Here is a 16962-nt window from a genome sequence, read left to right on the forward strand (position 1 = left end):
TAGATAGACAGACCAGGACATAGAGAGCAGAAGCATGGATGAACCTTGAAAACAGGATGCCAAGCAAAATACATGAATCATAAAAGACCACACACTGAGCTAAGGAGATGGCTCAGTGGATCAAAGCACTTGCTGCACAAGCGTGGGGACCTGAGTTTGAGTCTCCAGCACCCAAGTAAAACGCTGGGTGTGGCTGTGCGTGGCTTATAACCCTAGTGCTAAGGAAGGGAGAGGCAGGGAGATATCTGGGAATTACTGGCTGTCGGCCCAGCTCGAGGATGAGTGGGACCCTGTCTCCAGGACTAAGGCAGAGAATGTGAGCGTGAGACTTCTGACATCCTCCTCTGGCCTCTGCATGGGCTCCCGTACCAGCAGATCCAACATATGCAGGCTGAACCAGATGACAGCCATGTTGTATCTCTCTCTTCCAGAGGAAACACTCCCTGACCTGACTGTACGTGGAAACCCAGGTAGTCACACTTGACACTCACTTGACTTGAGTGCCGCTCTCCAGCCACATTGAGGACCGCACTGACACATCCCATCTGTGCCCCATCATGGCCACCTTATGGCCTCCACAGTCACTCTTACCAGCAACACCCCAACACTACTGAACTGAGGACTCTTCACCTCTGAGTGGCCACTGAACAAAGGCATCATCCCCCAAGCCCTTTGCTGTGGTGGGTTTCCTTGACGGCCCAAGGAGTCGCCTTGCTGGACTTTCTTCAGCCATCTGTTCCCTTCTAGACTGGAACAGCATTTTCTTGAGAGCAAGGACTTAGTTTGCTTCTCATGACTTCGTGCCCTAGTAAAGTGACTTGTGGCCCCTCCCCTGTTAAAGTCCCTCTGCTAAGAGGATGGGAAACCCACAGGCCTGGCATCCTTCTCTACTGACACTTGTCATCCCTTGCTGTGACAAAATAGTTCCTCTTGCTTCCATGGCTTCTCTTTGGTACCTAGAACAAATACTAGGTACTTTTCCATTTGAGAACACCTCCCCCCTCCCCCCTGGTCAAGAAACTATCATCTTGGGGAGTTCAGGGCAGCCCTTCAGCAAAACCAGCATGGGGCATGTTGAAGGTTCACACTCTAAACAGAGGGGTGGGCCAGGTCACGTGAGTTCCCTACCACCTGTTGTATGCAGCTCTATCTTAACTACACATGGCATCTGGGAAGGGCTAGAGCACACAGGTCCTGGAGGACTAGGAAGGGGAGCATCCATCTAAGCACTTACAGGGAAGGGCTCACCCCTGTTGGCTAAAGAGTTTTCAGGTGCAGCCTGTTAGGGGCAGGGAGGAGCACCCTATAAGGAACCCCTCACCTGGGTTCAATAAGGAAGCCAGTAGACTCTGGTTGAGAGTGAACTTGGGAAGATCTGTTGTGATTTGTTGTTTGGAAGTTTATTGCCGGGACCTCAGGACAGCCAGTTGACATTGTTTCCCTATCCTCCTGGGAAGGAATTTTAGCAACACCACATCAACTTCAGCATCAGCTTTGCTTTCTTCCCTCTCTGTCTCTGCTTCTTTCTTTCTCTCTTGCAGTAGGAAACACTGGGCCCTTAGCAGTGAAATAAGATAGAGCTCTCTCTCATCACCACTGGCCACACTTGGGATGAAAGCATAAAAGGAAACCCCAGGGCCCACACCTTAGCAAGTTGGTTTATTCTTCTAAACCCTAAAGGCTCAGCGGAAAGAGTGGGTTCATTCCAGCCATTTCTTGGGGGGAGGTGAGCTGAGGCCATGACTGCTCCCTGTGAGCTAAAACCCACCATCCTTTCCAAACCCTGCAAAACTCGAAATTGGCATAAGGAAAAAAGCAAATGATAGGAGATCCCATAATAATAAACAAATAAGGAAGTGATCCTCCGGCCTGCCGTCCATCACACTGACAGCCCCTGGGGGACAGCTTATTACTAATTTATTCATCTGGTATTGGTGAGGACTAAAAACTAATTTATTAAAACAAAACAAAACCCCAGGCCACTGTGCACTTAGGCACATTAAACTTTAATAAGATCTCATGGGTCCTTGTCTAGAAGAGGAAGGACTCTTGAGAGGAGCTGGTACTGCCTGGGGAAGCAGCAATACCATCTGGTGACAGTGTGAGGCCATGTGACTTCGACCAGCTGGCATGATCTAGCAGGAAGGAATCAACTCCACAAAGATGTATGCTGACATCCATGTGTGCAGGTGTAAACTCACAGCCACACTGGCGTCATGCACACACACACAATAACAAGAAACTTTACTTTTAAAAGCACACACCTTATATCAGAGCTCTTTGTTACCCAAGTAACCTTCTTCTCTACAGATCTCTAGAGAAAGGTGAGTTCATGTGTCATCAATCATGGTGGCACAGGAAAGCACAGACTAGGCTGGGTCCTCTGGGTGTGACTTCCAGTTGCACCATGTAATAATACCAAGGAGCCATGGACAGTCACGTGTCTTCCCGAGGATGAGTGTCCTGCTCTAGACCATCATAGGTCATCTATTGATAATCTCCCTTCCAGAGTGGTCATGGAAAGGGGAGGCGATGAGGAACCAGGCCATGGGTATGGTCTAGTGAATTCTTCCCAGGTCACAGTCCTGTGGGCTGCTGGGCTCCTGTGTAGCACTGCGGGGTTCCACAGCAGGCCCCACCAATATCAAGGTCCTATGGGGGCTTCCGCATCCTCATTTGGCTCTGTAAGGCACTGGGAAGAGGGGACAGAACCATTCTATACTATTCCTCACAGCGGCTTAGCGTCTACTGTCACCTCAGTCAAGATGAAAAATGAAATAAGTTTTCTTCATTATTAACATCGTCAATCTGCGCCCCCTCCAATAGAGGATTCACTGAGCAAACACTCTGGGTTCTTTCAATTTTTCATGAAAACAAGAAATAATTGTCTTGATAGACTGTTTGAGATGGAAACAAAAGGCAGGAATAACATCCGGAAATCGTCTCAAGGTGACTATTTAATCGCTGTCATCTGAGTATAACACATGTCACACTTCTTCCATGCATTTGTTCTTCTGCCAGCGCTGAGGAAACACCTGCACGTGGCACTCGCCACCTGACACCTGCAGAGGCACTCACCACCTGACACCTGCACGTGGCACTCGCCACCTGACACCGTACATGGCACTCACCACCTGACACCTGCACGTGGTACTGACCACCTGACACCACACATGACACTGACCACCTGACACCTGCACATGGCTCTGACCACCTGAGACCTGCACATGGAGCTCACCACCTGACACCTGCACATGGCACTGACCACCTGAGACCTGCATGTGGTGCTCACCACCTGACACCGTACATGGTACTCACCACCTGACACCTGCACGTGGCACTGACCACCTGACACCACACATGACACTAACCACCTGATACCTGCACGTGGCACTCACCACCTGACACTTTGCACATGGAGCTCACCACCTGACACCTGCACATGGCACTGACCACCTGAGACCTGCATGTGGCGCTCACCACCTGACACTGCACGTGGTGCTCACTGGGGCAAACTGGCCACACCATTAATCTGAATGCAGACTTTGGTCTATCAACAGCCTTTTGGCCAAGGCCAGCTGTGTGCCTGGCCATGCACTGGGCATGAGACTTCCTTGGTTACCAGAACATATGCAGACCTTGTTCTTAGACCCAAAGGTTGATGAGCCTTGTCCCATTTGGTGGAACATTACTGAGAAAACAGAAACATTATCAAATTATAGGAGAAGCTATATACCACATTCATAGACAGCGAGGCTGGGCATTTCCAGGATGGTATTTACAATCGCATGAATGAACGTGGCTATGTGCAGGTGAGTATTAGTAGTGAGGACAGTCCTCTGTCCTGGACTGAAGAAACACCCTGGGCAGGAATGGCCACAGTTGGCCTCTGGGAGGACATAAGGCAATTTCTGCAGATCATGGGAGGACCAGAGAGGAGGAGCCCTCATTCCAAAGGCTGTAGGGAGGAGTCCCAGAGGGGAGTGACCCTGGAAGAGCAGGAGAGAGGGGTTCCCAGATCTGAAGCCCTGGAGCCCAAGGGGAGAGGCAGGGGAGGGACCCGATCACTCACTTTCCTCCAGAACTGACAACAGGCCTTTCAGGGAGAAACTTGTTGAGGAAAGGCAGCGGCATGTAGTGCCCCATGCCAAGGGTGCTATACAACAGGTGTTTCTTGCTGAATAAATATATAAAGGAGTCTTTTCTCCTAAAGAAAAATAAGAGAGCCTTTTGGTTTCTACTTTTATTTTTTTTTCTTAGTTTGCAACCTTCTCATGCTGGTGTCTGCTGAACAACCAGCTGGCATCTTGTAAATTTCCATAGTTCTGAAGGGAAAAATAATACAATTGTCACAAAAATCTGGGGAGAATAAAAACCACAGAGGACATACTTCATGAGGCCAGGATAGCCCTATGAACCTGCTTCATGAGGCCAGGATAGCCCTATGAACCTGCTTCACGGGGCCAGGATAGCCCTATGCCAAAGTAGAAAAGTCTTCCTAGAAAGGCAAGAGGCAGACGGCCTCTGGTGACTCAGTTACAGAGACAGAATGTCAGTAAACCAGAGAACGGACAGAAAGTAAGACGGAATCCTGCAAAAAATCAGGCTCACTCCAGAACTCCTTCTGTCAGCATCTAAAACCTTCACATCGACTGCACGAAGAGGAAATATCATGTGGTCATTTTCAGCAAATGCAAACATAATGTTTAATGAAAACTGTACCCATTCATGATTTAAAAGTGTTCCCAATCTTAGAGACCTTCCTTAGCCTCATAAAATATGTACACAATGCTGGCTTCAACTATGCCTTACAATGAAATATTGAAACATTCCTCCGAGGTCAGAAACAAGACAAGAATATCTCAGTTTAGAATTACTAGAGGCTTTGCCAGTACAATAAAAAGAAGAAGAATTGCAATGGGGAAAAAAAAAAAAAGAGGAACTACCTTCCCCCTCCAGAAAAATGCTTTTGCAAAATTCAAAGGAATTTCTAAAATTAGAATAATTTACTAAGTTAATAATACAGAAGGTCCAAAAATCAAAGAATTGGGAAACAATATTTAACAAATGAGACAATCTTACTGTCACTAAAAAAAAATATTCCTAGAATAATTTCGGTGAAACTTCTTCATTAAACCCTGTGCAGGCAGCATTGCTAAGAGGAAAGAAAAGTAGCCAAAATGGAAAGCCAGGTCAATGCATTCCACCCAAAATTACAACAGGCACGGGTCAATTAATCCAAATTCATATAGAAATGCCTAGTACCAAGAATGGCTAGGATGCCCTTCATTTCAGAGACTCTGGCATAACGAATCCATGACTCTGAATGTGTATGTTGCTACAGGACTGACAGACCAGAGGACTTTCCTCATGAATTAGCTCACTGTCTGACAAACTCCCTGAAAATAAATGAACGTAAGGAAGAATGGTTTTAGCTTGGCTCCCAGTTTGCAATCACAGCCCATCATGGGGGGAAGTGACAGTGGCAGGGGTCGGATGGCTGAGGTAGCCAGTCATGGCATCCACGGTCAAGAAACAGAGATGAATGCTTCTTCTGGGTGCACTCTCTCCTTTTTACGCAGCCCAGGGAATGGTGCTGCCCACAGAGGGAGTCAGTCTAATCGAGACCACACACACACACACACACACACACACACACACACACACACACGGGCTTGCCTAGAGACCCTCTTCCTTTCAAGTGATTAGATAGTATCAAATGGACATCGAGATTGGCCATCAAAGGAACAGAATGTGGGGTCCATAAACAGACCCTCCCAGATGCCATGACACACCAAATAGGGGAACAAAGCCACACAGTGGAAAAGAATGGTTCCGTTTTCAAATGACATGACATCAGTGAGAGAGCCATAGAGAGATGGAGTTTTGATTCTTCCTCACCCACACAAAGTCAATTCTGATCCCCAATTTCAGAGCAAAACTATTAAAATACAGAGAAGAAAATAGAAGAGAAAACCTTCAGGATCAGAGGATGAAAGAAGACTGCTTAGGTAACACACTAAGTAAAAAACGTGACTGAATGACTGGGGCTGGGCAGATACTTGAGCAGTTAAGAGTTCGTTCTCCAGTACCCATCTGGGTGGTTCACAACAACCAGAGGATATGACGTCCTCTTCTGACCTCCATGTACACTGAACTCTTATTAGCAAACCCACATACATACACATAATTAACAACAACAAAATAAATTCTAAAAGAACTATTAAGAAATAAAATATTAATTTTCATAGAGTGACTTCATGAAATGAATCTGAAGAGAAGTCGCACTGAGGAGGCCAACCAAGCACCCATGTCTAGAACACATGCTTTTCAGTTCCTAGCAGTTAATATTTCAGAATTTTGACATGTTGCACAGGTGCTTGGGAACAAGGCACACACGCAGCCTGTGAGTGAGGGGAAAGAAGTCCGACATCACTGACTTTAAGGAAATGCCAACTGCCCACAATGAGATTGTTTTCAAACACAGACCACAATGGCTGGAAAAAAATTTTAAAAACTAACAGACACTGACAATACCCAAAGGAAGGAGTGGCAACTGCAGGGCACACAGAACTGCCGGTCCGCAGGAGGGCCAACACCAAGACAACTGATTCAGGACTCTTTAAGAGCATCTATGAGAGCATCCGTCTGTTGCAGTCCCACACCAGAGACCATCAGGCTGAGAACAAAGGAGACAAAAGTGCAAATACTAAAGAGGTCCAAGTGGCATTTCTCCTCACCGCCAAACACCTGAAACAACCGGCAGTCACCAGCGGCAGGATGGATAAGTGTGCCCTCTCTGACACAAGGTCGTGAGGGAACAGCATGAGGGTGGATGGAGCTCAGGAAAACAGCCTAAGAACTGTAAGGATGAACCACAAAGACGCCAGGTGTGAAATATCACACACTGCCCTATTCTGGCCAGGCAAAGACAAGCCACATTCATCTTTGCAGGTGCAAATCCAGGTGGAGATCCTCTTAGGGGTGCTGGCAGGGTCGAGGGTGACAAAGGACACTTGCAGGCCATTCTGCTTTGTAGGCATCTAAGCGACTCCAAGGGCGTGCGCACTGATTGTCTCGGCACATTCAGGAGGTTTTCATTTTCATGCGTGTCAGTGAAAATTTTCTAGTAAAATTTTAGGTTAAAAAACAAAACAGAACAAACAAACAAACCCTGTCTATTGCGTGGCTCTCTCCTGCAGGACAATGCCATGTGGAAAGGAAGGGACACACCCAGGGGTTCCCTCAGGTGTGAGACTTTAAAGGGCAACAAGTTCCCAGGATTGACATTTGACATCTCTTTGTGCTCTCCCTGCTTTTCGAAATGTAAACTGATGCGCAGGGTGGCTCCTGGTCAAGGCACGCTCAGAAGAGTCCAGAAGGTGAACCTTTCCTCCTTCACAGCCATTGCAATTCAGAACCAGAAGTCAATCGAGGGCTTCGGGGATAGCCCATGATGTTTGGGGGTCTTTCGGGCCTCACGGGTCAACAACTCTAAAAGAAGCAACTCTTTCCAGGCCTGGGTGGGGCTTTTTCTTTCCTCATCTGGTGTCTAGCCAGGGCTTTCTTGCATCATTATAGGATAATTCTATTTTAACTCTATTTACATATTGTGTGGATGTATTTTAGGAAGCTTCTGTGTTAGTTGGTTTCAAAGGACATTTTTTGAAAAGTCTTTAGTGTTACTTTTCCTTCCCTCAATTTAACCCTTCCGGTTCCTTTATTCCCTTTTAGCCCTTTATCCAAGTCCATTCAATCTCCCTCCGCATGAATCCTTAGAAGATTCACAGAACATCCACAGAAGAGAGAAAACAAGGGCTGTTTGCGGCTGGGCTATGTCACTGGGAATGTCTGTCACATGATATTCTCAAAGAAGAGAGAGAGAGAGCACAAACATTTCACACACACACACACACACACACACACACACACCCTAGAAGGACGGGGTTTGAAAGTGAAAGTTTCTGCCACAAAGAAGCAGTAAGTGTCTGATGTGCCAGATGCCTTAACTAGGTTTGTAGGCATCTCACTTAGGGTTTCCATGACTATGATGAACACCATGACCAAAAGCAACTCGGGAAGAAGCGGGTTTACTCCAGCTCTCGGCTCTCAGGTTACACTCCGGGCTGAGGACAGCCTGGGCGGAACTGAAGCAGCAGAGGCCATGGAGTAAGGCTCCATAGTAACTTGCCCTCCATGGCTTGCTCAGCTGGCTCTCTTGACCTCCCCAAGCCACCAGCCCAGGGATGGCACCACCCACAGTGGGCTGTTTCCTCCTCCATCCATCATTAATCAAGAAAATACTCCCAACAGACTTCCATACGGGCCAACAATAGAAGCATTGTCTCAACTGAGCTTCCTCTTCCCAGATAGCTCTAGCTTGTGTCAAGTTAACAGGGGGAAAAAAAAAAAAAAACCTAGAAGAACATTACACAATATTCAGGCATCAAAACATCCCACAGGGGTGGGGGTGGAGCTCAGCGGGTGGAGCGCCTGCCCAGCATGCATGAAGCCCTGGGCTCAATCCCCAGCCTATAATCCCAGCACTTGGAAGGTGGAGGCAGGTGGGTTAAAGTTCAAGACCATCCTGGTCTACACATCAAGGTCAAGACCAGCCTGGGATGCCTAAGACTTAGTCTCAAGCACACAAAACTCACATGACACATTTAAAAATAGAGTTAACTTTTATGTTTGATGTATCAGCTAGTTTTGATTATGCTTTTGATAAACCTATTTTCAAGAACAAATATGAATTGCCTGCTAAAGAAAGTCTATATGATATACTTGGTGTTTGGGAATCTCAAACAACACTGTGAGTAAATTAACTTGGGTTGAAGAGTCTCAAAACCCTACTAAATACAACATGTGTTCGCTTCCAGAATTTAATCAAATCATACACCTGACTGTCAATAGTCTAAAACTACAAGTCAACCAGAAAAATGACACAAAAGAAATGGGACCTTCAGCATAAAAAAAAAAAATCTGTATTTAGTTGATTCTCTGAATATCTAAATACAGGGCCAAGAGGCACAAGTTCTTCTTGTCCTCAGTGTACTCACTGATGGGGCAAAGGCACAAGAGTCATTCGAACCCCCTGAGGGTGAGAGCAGGGGTCCTCTCAGAGGGGGTGGGGAGGGAGAGAACACGGAGAGACACAGCCCTGAGACCAGGAAGTGCCACAGCTACAGGGCTGACCTGAGCTGGAAGGCTGAGGTCAGGAGAGGAGGCCGCATAAACCAATGGGAACCAGGAGCTCCTCAGCAGCACAGCAACATCATAATTATGTATTCCGGGCAATCACAGCAGAGACCTTCTCACTGGCGCTGGAGTCAATTTCAGGGCAGGCTGAGAAAATTTGGGAAAAAAACAAAATTGACTCTGGGTCAAGGTGAGCACTGAAAGCTTTAAGGGCCAGAGAAACAATCAAGAACAAAAGACTGCGCAGCCCCTGCAGCTCTCCTCCTGCCACGGTTCCACCAAGGTTGGAGGGCAGCTGTCTGACCTGCATCCCGAATTCTGGCTGGCTTGATCTAAGTCTCAGCGTATCCACAGCTGCTGTGTGCTCACGTGCTAGACAGTCATGCATGTCTAATACAATCACACGAAACGGCACACGTGTATGAAATCTCAAGAATAAAGAGAGATGACAATATAAAGAAAGATTACAACCTTAAGAAACAAACGACAAACTAAAAGAACCAATGGTCTAAATCGCAGATGATGATCAAACCCACATAAAACAAAATCAAGTGTTACACTCTGGAAAATATCCACAAAGGGACAGGGGTAAAGTCCTTAGTCGACAAAGAGATGCTCAGAGCCAACAAGAAACACGGAGGCTCCCTCCATTTGAAAGATGCACACCAAGTTTTCGAAAGGAAAAGAAAAGAAGAGGCAGTAAGCAACCAGGGAGAGAAGCTGGCTCCACGGACCCAAAGAAGCCCATTGGAGGACGACTTTCCGTTTTAACAAACTAATGATTTATTTATTTTTTTAAAATTAACTCATCACATTTAAAGGATTTGGAAAGATGAGCGCACAGTACATATGGGAATATTGACTGACACCAGTTCTCCAGAAAGAGCTGACAAAGCCTGTCCACGACTCTGGAGGATTAATCAGAAACATGGATGAATTCTTCTTTGAAGGTTTCTCCACAGGTGCGTATGTGGGCGCACGCACATACAGGCATGCGTGTGTGTTCACGTGTATATGGAGACAGGGAGAAACCGCAGGTGTCATTCATCAGGAGCCATCTGCCTGTGTTTTTTTTTTTTTTTTGGTTTTTCGAGACAGGGTTTCTCTGTGGTTTTGGAGCCTGTCCTGGAACTAGCTCTGTAGACCAGGCTGGTCTCGAACTCACAGAGATCCGCCTGCCTCTGCCTCCCAAGTGCTGGGATTAAAGGCGTGCGCCACCACTGCCCGGCTGCAGTGTTTTGAGATCTCTCATTGCCCTGGAACTCATCAAGTATTAAGGAAGCTGGGCTGTCTGGCCTGGAGGTCTGCTCCTACCTTCCCATCACCTAGGTGACCACATCCACCCCCACCCCTTTCTAATGGAGGGTCTAGAATTGAACTCAAGTCTTCAGGGTTGCAAAGCAAACATTCTACCAACTGACCCATCTCCTCTGTTCCTAAACAAAGTTTTTGCAAAGACAATGTAAACGGTCCAGAATCAAAGAGCCTGGGACAGATGGGAAAAGATTTTAAGCATCCACCCAAAATCGGGTACCTGAAAAATGTCACAATAGGAAAGAATCCTCAAAGCACAGTGTTTGGTTTAAAACCAGGCTGTGAGTGGTCTATGCTCTCAGCAGAACAAAGGGCTTGTGTGCTAGTGCATGGAGGATGAGTGAGAGGCCTGAAAATACGCGCAGTGACAACTCCCGGAGTTACAGTCCGGGGACTTCCACTTTATTTATGAATATTGAATGATGAGTATCTGCCACCAAGACTCAGAAAAAAAAAGTTCCATTCCCCATCATCACCACCACCACGGTGGGACTGACGGGTGGGAGACAAAGGACGTCTGTAGTGCAGACAGAGAGGCTGAGTTAAGGGGTAAGGAAACCATGGGAAGGGAAATGAAGAAGAAATGTGGTGTGTGGTGTGGACAGCAACTCAGAAGGGCAAAGGTTCTGCCTGAAGGTTCATCAGGATAAGAAAGATGGAGGTGGGTCATGGTAAGCCAGTGACGGAGCGGACTCGTAGGCTGGCAGCAGAGAAGACCCCTCATGCAGGGATCATCCATGGAGAATCAGAAGGTGTGCATCTACCTAAAGGCTGTGGCCAGTGTCCCCCAAGGCTGTGGCCAGTGTCCCCCAAGGCTGTGGCCAGTGCCCCCCAAGGCTGTGGCCAGTGCCCCCCAAGGCTGTGGCCAGTGCCCCCCAAGGCTGTGGCCAGTGCCCCCCAAGGCTGTGGCCAGTGCCCCCCAAGGCTGTGGCCAGTGCCCCCCAATGCTGTGTGCATTATTACCGGTTCAGCAGACTTCAAACCTAGCTTGACTGCACTGCAGTCTCCCAAAGAACAAACCAAGACCCTGGACTTCAGGTCCCGTAGGAACACAGGAGAACCATCGACACCTCATGCAGCACAGCTCCATCAGGGGGTGTCCGCTTAGACGCTAGCAGTGTCCTGGATTTTGACCACATGGAAGAATAGGGTAGAGGATAAACAAGGATATGTCTGTTTTGTCTGTTCTTATTTGCAAGACCCAGGTAAATGGGCCTCTCTTGGTTTGTTTAAAAAGAAAAAAATTCAAGAACTCTAGGCATGAACCTGCAAGGATTTCAAAACATATCTTCAAAAAAACAATTTGTAAAAGTGGAGATAAAATCTTCAAGACAGGAACTCATAGGCACAAACGCAAACATTACCACAGACAACACCCGACTTAAGATAGGATTTGTCTCCTGGCAGACAAGAAATGGGGCCAGCTGGGCCCTCAAAGGGAGAGAAGATGCAGGACAGAACAAAGGCCTGAGACAGGCCTCTAGGATGCCAAGAATGTCCTGAGCCACACTTCTGAGGGGCTATGGCGTCACACAATCCGGAAAGTACTCAGACCCAACTTGGCAGAACCGGAGAGTTAGGGTTACCCTCATAACAACAGTTTCAGGACCAGTGACATGGCTCAGTGAGTAAAGGTGCCAATTACCAAGTTTGACAACTTGAGTTCAATTCCCAGGACCTACATGGTGGAGGGTGGCAGGGCAGACTCTCGCAAGCAGTCCTCTGACCACCGCGGGAATGCTGTGGCACGTGAGCCACCTTCTTCTACCACACAAAATAAACAAATACATGTTGGAATCAAAAAAAAAAGAGAAGAAATCAATGTCTCAGACAGGCAGCCATCCCCAGTTCAGCCCAAAGCTGCATGTAGCGAAGACATAGGAAGCCTCCAGGCATGGAAACCCTAAAAGTCCAGCTGTGGCATGCACACAACAGTCAACTCAGAAGCCAAGCCATCCTTGCCACGGAGAAGACAGGCTGCTGCTCTCTTTACTTCCTACCTAGCTGGTATAGACAGAACATGCCCACGCAGACATCAGGGCCCGGAGATGAAGGAGACTGCAGAAACGCACAGGTATGCACTGCTGTCAGAGTCCCTGTTCCTCAGCATCCCTGAGCAAAGCAAAACAAAACTCCGGGGCTCTGTGCCCTGTGCCTGGAGCTCAGTTGGTAATGTACTTGCTTTGCAAGTGTGAGGACCTGAGTTCAATCCCAAGAAACCACATTGAAAGACAAACAAACAAACAAACATAGAAATGGAAGCGTGCCCTGATGACCCCAGTACCTTGGAGGTGATGAGTGGTGGATCCCTGGGGTAGACTGCTCAGCCAGCATCACCTACTTGGTAAGTCTCAAGAGAAGAGGAGGGGTGCTTGTCTAGAAAGAGTAGACATGACCTACGTGATGATACCTGAGGTTTTGCTCTAGTCTCTACACATATGTGAACATGTGTGCTGCATGTGTGTGGAGTAGATGCTGCATATGTGGTGCATATTCTGTGCATGTGTGTGTCTGCATGACTCACACGTTGAGAATGCTGGGCTTCCGCTCTAAGGTCACTCCAGAGTACCCTGGAGGCCCTGCCGTATGAATGACAACCCAGGTGTCATTTCCTCATGTTGTTACCTTCACTGAAGCCTCTGGAAATGCCTAGCCACATGCGGTGAGAGTCTTGGTGGGCATGGACCCAAGTACCATGGTTCCTAGGCCTCTGCTTCACTTCCCCACCAAATCTGTGCCTGGACCTCATCTTCATCCCGAGTAATCATGCCAGAGTCATCTCCTTACCTTTGTGAAGTTACGGTAGGCTAAGAAGCCTGTTTAACACCCTGAGGGTCAAGATCACAAAACAGTAAGTGAGGAAGAATGTTCTAGAACAAGTATATGTGTTCAGCACCATCCAGGGGGCATACCCCAAGCATTTCACCCTCAATACCCAGGCTCTTCCAAAGGCGGTCCCTGTGCTGAGTGTCCAGGGTGCACGAGGGTGCCTAAGGGACCACATTGCATGCCCCCACTTCAGCTCTCCCAGCCAGGAGCCTGGCCCGTCTCACAGAAGTAGGGTGTTCCCTGAAGCATCAAGATTGCATGCATAGGAGCACATGGAAACTCAAATATTCAAATGTCTGTTGTTTGTCAAATGCAGGGATCTCTCAGGATCCCAGCAGGCCTGCCTTCAGGAAGATGTGTGTCCAGGGGAAGCAGGAGGGGCCCTGGAACAATCCAGATGGCCTGTGTGGTAGAGATGGGGCCTTGGGTCTTCCAGGGTTCAGGAAGTATCCCCTGGGAGACACTGGGAGGAAAAGGCTGTGCCTTAGACACATGAAGGAAAGATTAGAAGCAGGATCAGGGAGGCTGGATACAAAGATCTGGACTGGCCAAAGTAGAGCCATTCAAAATGCCAAAAGTGGCCAGTGGGTCACTATGGCCCTATACCTTTTTGCTGTTTGCAGTACAAGGAATGGGATCTAGAAGCAAGCACACACCACACACATGCTCCGTCTCAGACCTAGAGGTGCAACCACAGATCTGATGTGGCATTGCTGTGATCTAAATGCTATTCAGCTGATTACAGGCAAACACGGCTATAGAACGGAAGTTCACCGTACCGAGCTCTGCCACGAGCTAACCTGCCAACCTGAAATTCCTGTTCGGGAGGCAGGGTAGGCACTGTCTGCTTGTCGGGGCACTGACTCCCAATCAACCCCATATCCAAGGGTCTCCATCCTCAATACTGAAAACCCCTTTGCCTTTCCTTTGTCTCAAAGCCCATGCCTGAGACTGATACCCAAGGCTTGCTCCCACAACAAGGCAGACGAACTTTGAATAGCAGCTGCCCCATCATCCCTTGCTCTGTGTAACCCAGCAGCCAACCCGCACTTGGAGAGCCAAAGCGAAGCGAAGGGGAAACCCTGCTCAGGTCCAGGAGAGCATTTAGAATAAATGTTAAAGAAGAGGCAATAATCTAACCTAGATACTAAGAGCATGTCTAAGGCAACTTTTACAAAGTGGATGAGCTCATGTCAATATTTCTCCCTAACCAGTGAGCAAAGATCACCCAGATAATTTAAAAGGGAATGAAAATCCCCTTTACAATAAAGAATGCAAAATATTACACAACAGAAATAAAAGGTGCAATAACTGTTGATGCCTCAGGAGGAAAAACGATGAAATTTAAACCTAGAATTACATTGGTGGAAGAAAGCCATTCTCAAATAATAGGCAGACATTCCTGATCTTGACTGGGGCTATTTGATTTGGTAAAGAAGGCAGTTCTTCCAAATGATTTTAAAATATAGATTATGCAATTTTAACACTGTAAGCTAGAATAGTCTTCTTGCCTAATCCATTGGAGAGAATGGCTCCTAAATGGAGATATTGAAACCTGTGGCTGTGTGTGTTCAGCAACACAGTCGCGCACAGTTGGGGGCCAGAGGTCAACCTTGGGCTCCATTCCTCGGTGGGTGGCAGGGGTCAAACTCCTCATGCTTGCACTGCAAGTGTTTGACCAACTGAGCCGTCTCCCCAGTCCCCAAACGGTAGTCATTCCAACACTTAACAGACGAGCAGAGGAGACCCAGAGAAAACAAATTCAAAGCCTAGGAGGGGTCTGCGAGGCAGGCAGGTTAGAACACTCACACCCTCACTCAGTGGCTGGACACTGAGAACAGCCGGTTGCTTGTCTCACAGGGCCACACGAGGCCAGGTCTCCTGAAATGCATAGAGAGTATGGGTGAGCAGTTACCAGCTAGTAGTAGGAACAGGTTACCTCTTTTTGAGTTGCTAGTCAGTGAGATCATGTAGACCCCCAAGCATGGTATGGTAAGCGATGTGCCAATACTCTTGGCTACCCTCCAGAAGCTGAGGGTAAGACCCCATGGCCGAAGACGCCACATACTTGAGTCACAGAATATGGAAATATCAATCTGGTACTGACCTGGAAGTCTTATCTCTACTGGCTAGCTTTAGGGCTGGAAGATGCTATGCAGAGCGCTGGAGGAGAAAAAGCATTGATGTCACCAAGCCATGAACTCTGTGAGCTACAATGATGACTGGAGTGACCAGATGTGACACACACTGTGCAATGGTGGCATCCGTGGTGCTGGAGTAACCACGCTCTGATTGGATCCAAACCTGGCAAAGAACCTATGGCTAGATAGATTGTTAGACTTAGGAGAGAAACTACTATTATTCCACTAAATCAGCACAGTAATAAAAGGAACCGTAATGACGTATAATTATACTCACAGATAACCACATCTCCAGCCTTCATCAGGGAAGTTTCTCCTTGCAGTAGATGCTGAGAAACACAGAGATTGCCGACTGGTCAATGTGTAGAAAATAAGAAACTGTGGAGCACTCGTTACTGGACAGGATAGATGTACATATCACACCAACGTCCCCAAGAATCATGGATCTTCGCAAAAGGTTATAAGAGCCAGATGTGGTGGATAACATCAAGGAAACGATGTTGACAAGACGCAACAGACAAGGTGAACGGATGAACACACTGTGATTGGGACAACATTGCAAGGCCTGTGTAAGCTCAACCCAGACAAAAGCCCAGTATAGAAGGGGGACAGGCTGGCATGAACTCCCTCCAGCAACCGAGGAGGAGCTGTTGACATGCCCTAGCTAATGGGGGCGAGAGACAGAGTCAGCTTTCTCTAATTAGTGACTTCTGGCAGGGGACCATATGCTGGGACAGACCCCACGTCCAAGACTAATTGGGCAACACAAACTGGGCTCAATCAGGTGAAGCAAAGGAGAAAAAAAAAACCCTCCAAGTTTGGTGGGAAGAGAGAGGAGGGGGTTAGGGGAAGAGTTGGGCAAAGGAAAGAATGTGTTCAAATTACATGGCATGAACTCTCAAAGAATGAAACAGCATTGTTTAAAACGAAGATCATAATGTCAAAGAAGCTGCTGATATTTTATTTACTTTGCATGTGAGCATATGTGTGTGTTAACGTGCATGAGCATGTGTACATGTGGAGGGGTATGCACACGCATGGTCGTGCGTGAGGAAACTAGAGCTCAGCATCAGGGGTCTTTGGCAATCTCTTTCCACCTTGTATTTTGAGACAGTGTCTCCTGTTAAAATGAGAGCTTAGGCTGGCTGGCAGGTGAACGCGCAGATCCTCCTGTCTCCACCTCTCCAGCACTGTGAGGACAGGGACATGTGCCTCTGCGTGGGTCCTGGGGGGCCAGCCTCAGGTATTAACAGTACAAGTACGTTACAGACTGAGCCATCTCTCAGCCTCAAAGAAAGCTGACGTGGGGAGCGGCTGGTATGCAATGAAAGAAGCATTAAAAACCAAGCATAGAGAACTCTCCAAGTTGTTTTTCAATATGTGGCTCACACATGCAAGTTTCACTCATTCGCTAACCCGACGCCAGGCCCTTGTCAGGGGCAGACACTGTCTACAGAGCAATGAGCAGAACAGACAGGCC

General features: G+C 47.6%; 1 protein-coding gene across 3 annotated transcripts in view; it reads right to left on the bottom strand.

The window, feature by feature from the left end:
• Phactr3 (phosphatase and actin regulator 3) overlaps window positions 1-16962 on the bottom strand; it is a 200122-nt gene that overhangs the window by 86789 nt on the left and 96371 nt on the right. The window lies entirely within an intron of this gene.

Source organism: Microtus oregoni, unplaced genomic scaffold, assembly GCF_018167655.1.
Source record: "Microtus oregoni isolate MIOR12 unplaced genomic scaffold, Mior012 000071F_ref0000514, whole genome shotgun sequence".
NCBI classification, from domain to species: Eukaryota; Metazoa; Chordata; class Mammalia; order Rodentia; family Cricetidae; genus Microtus; species Microtus oregoni.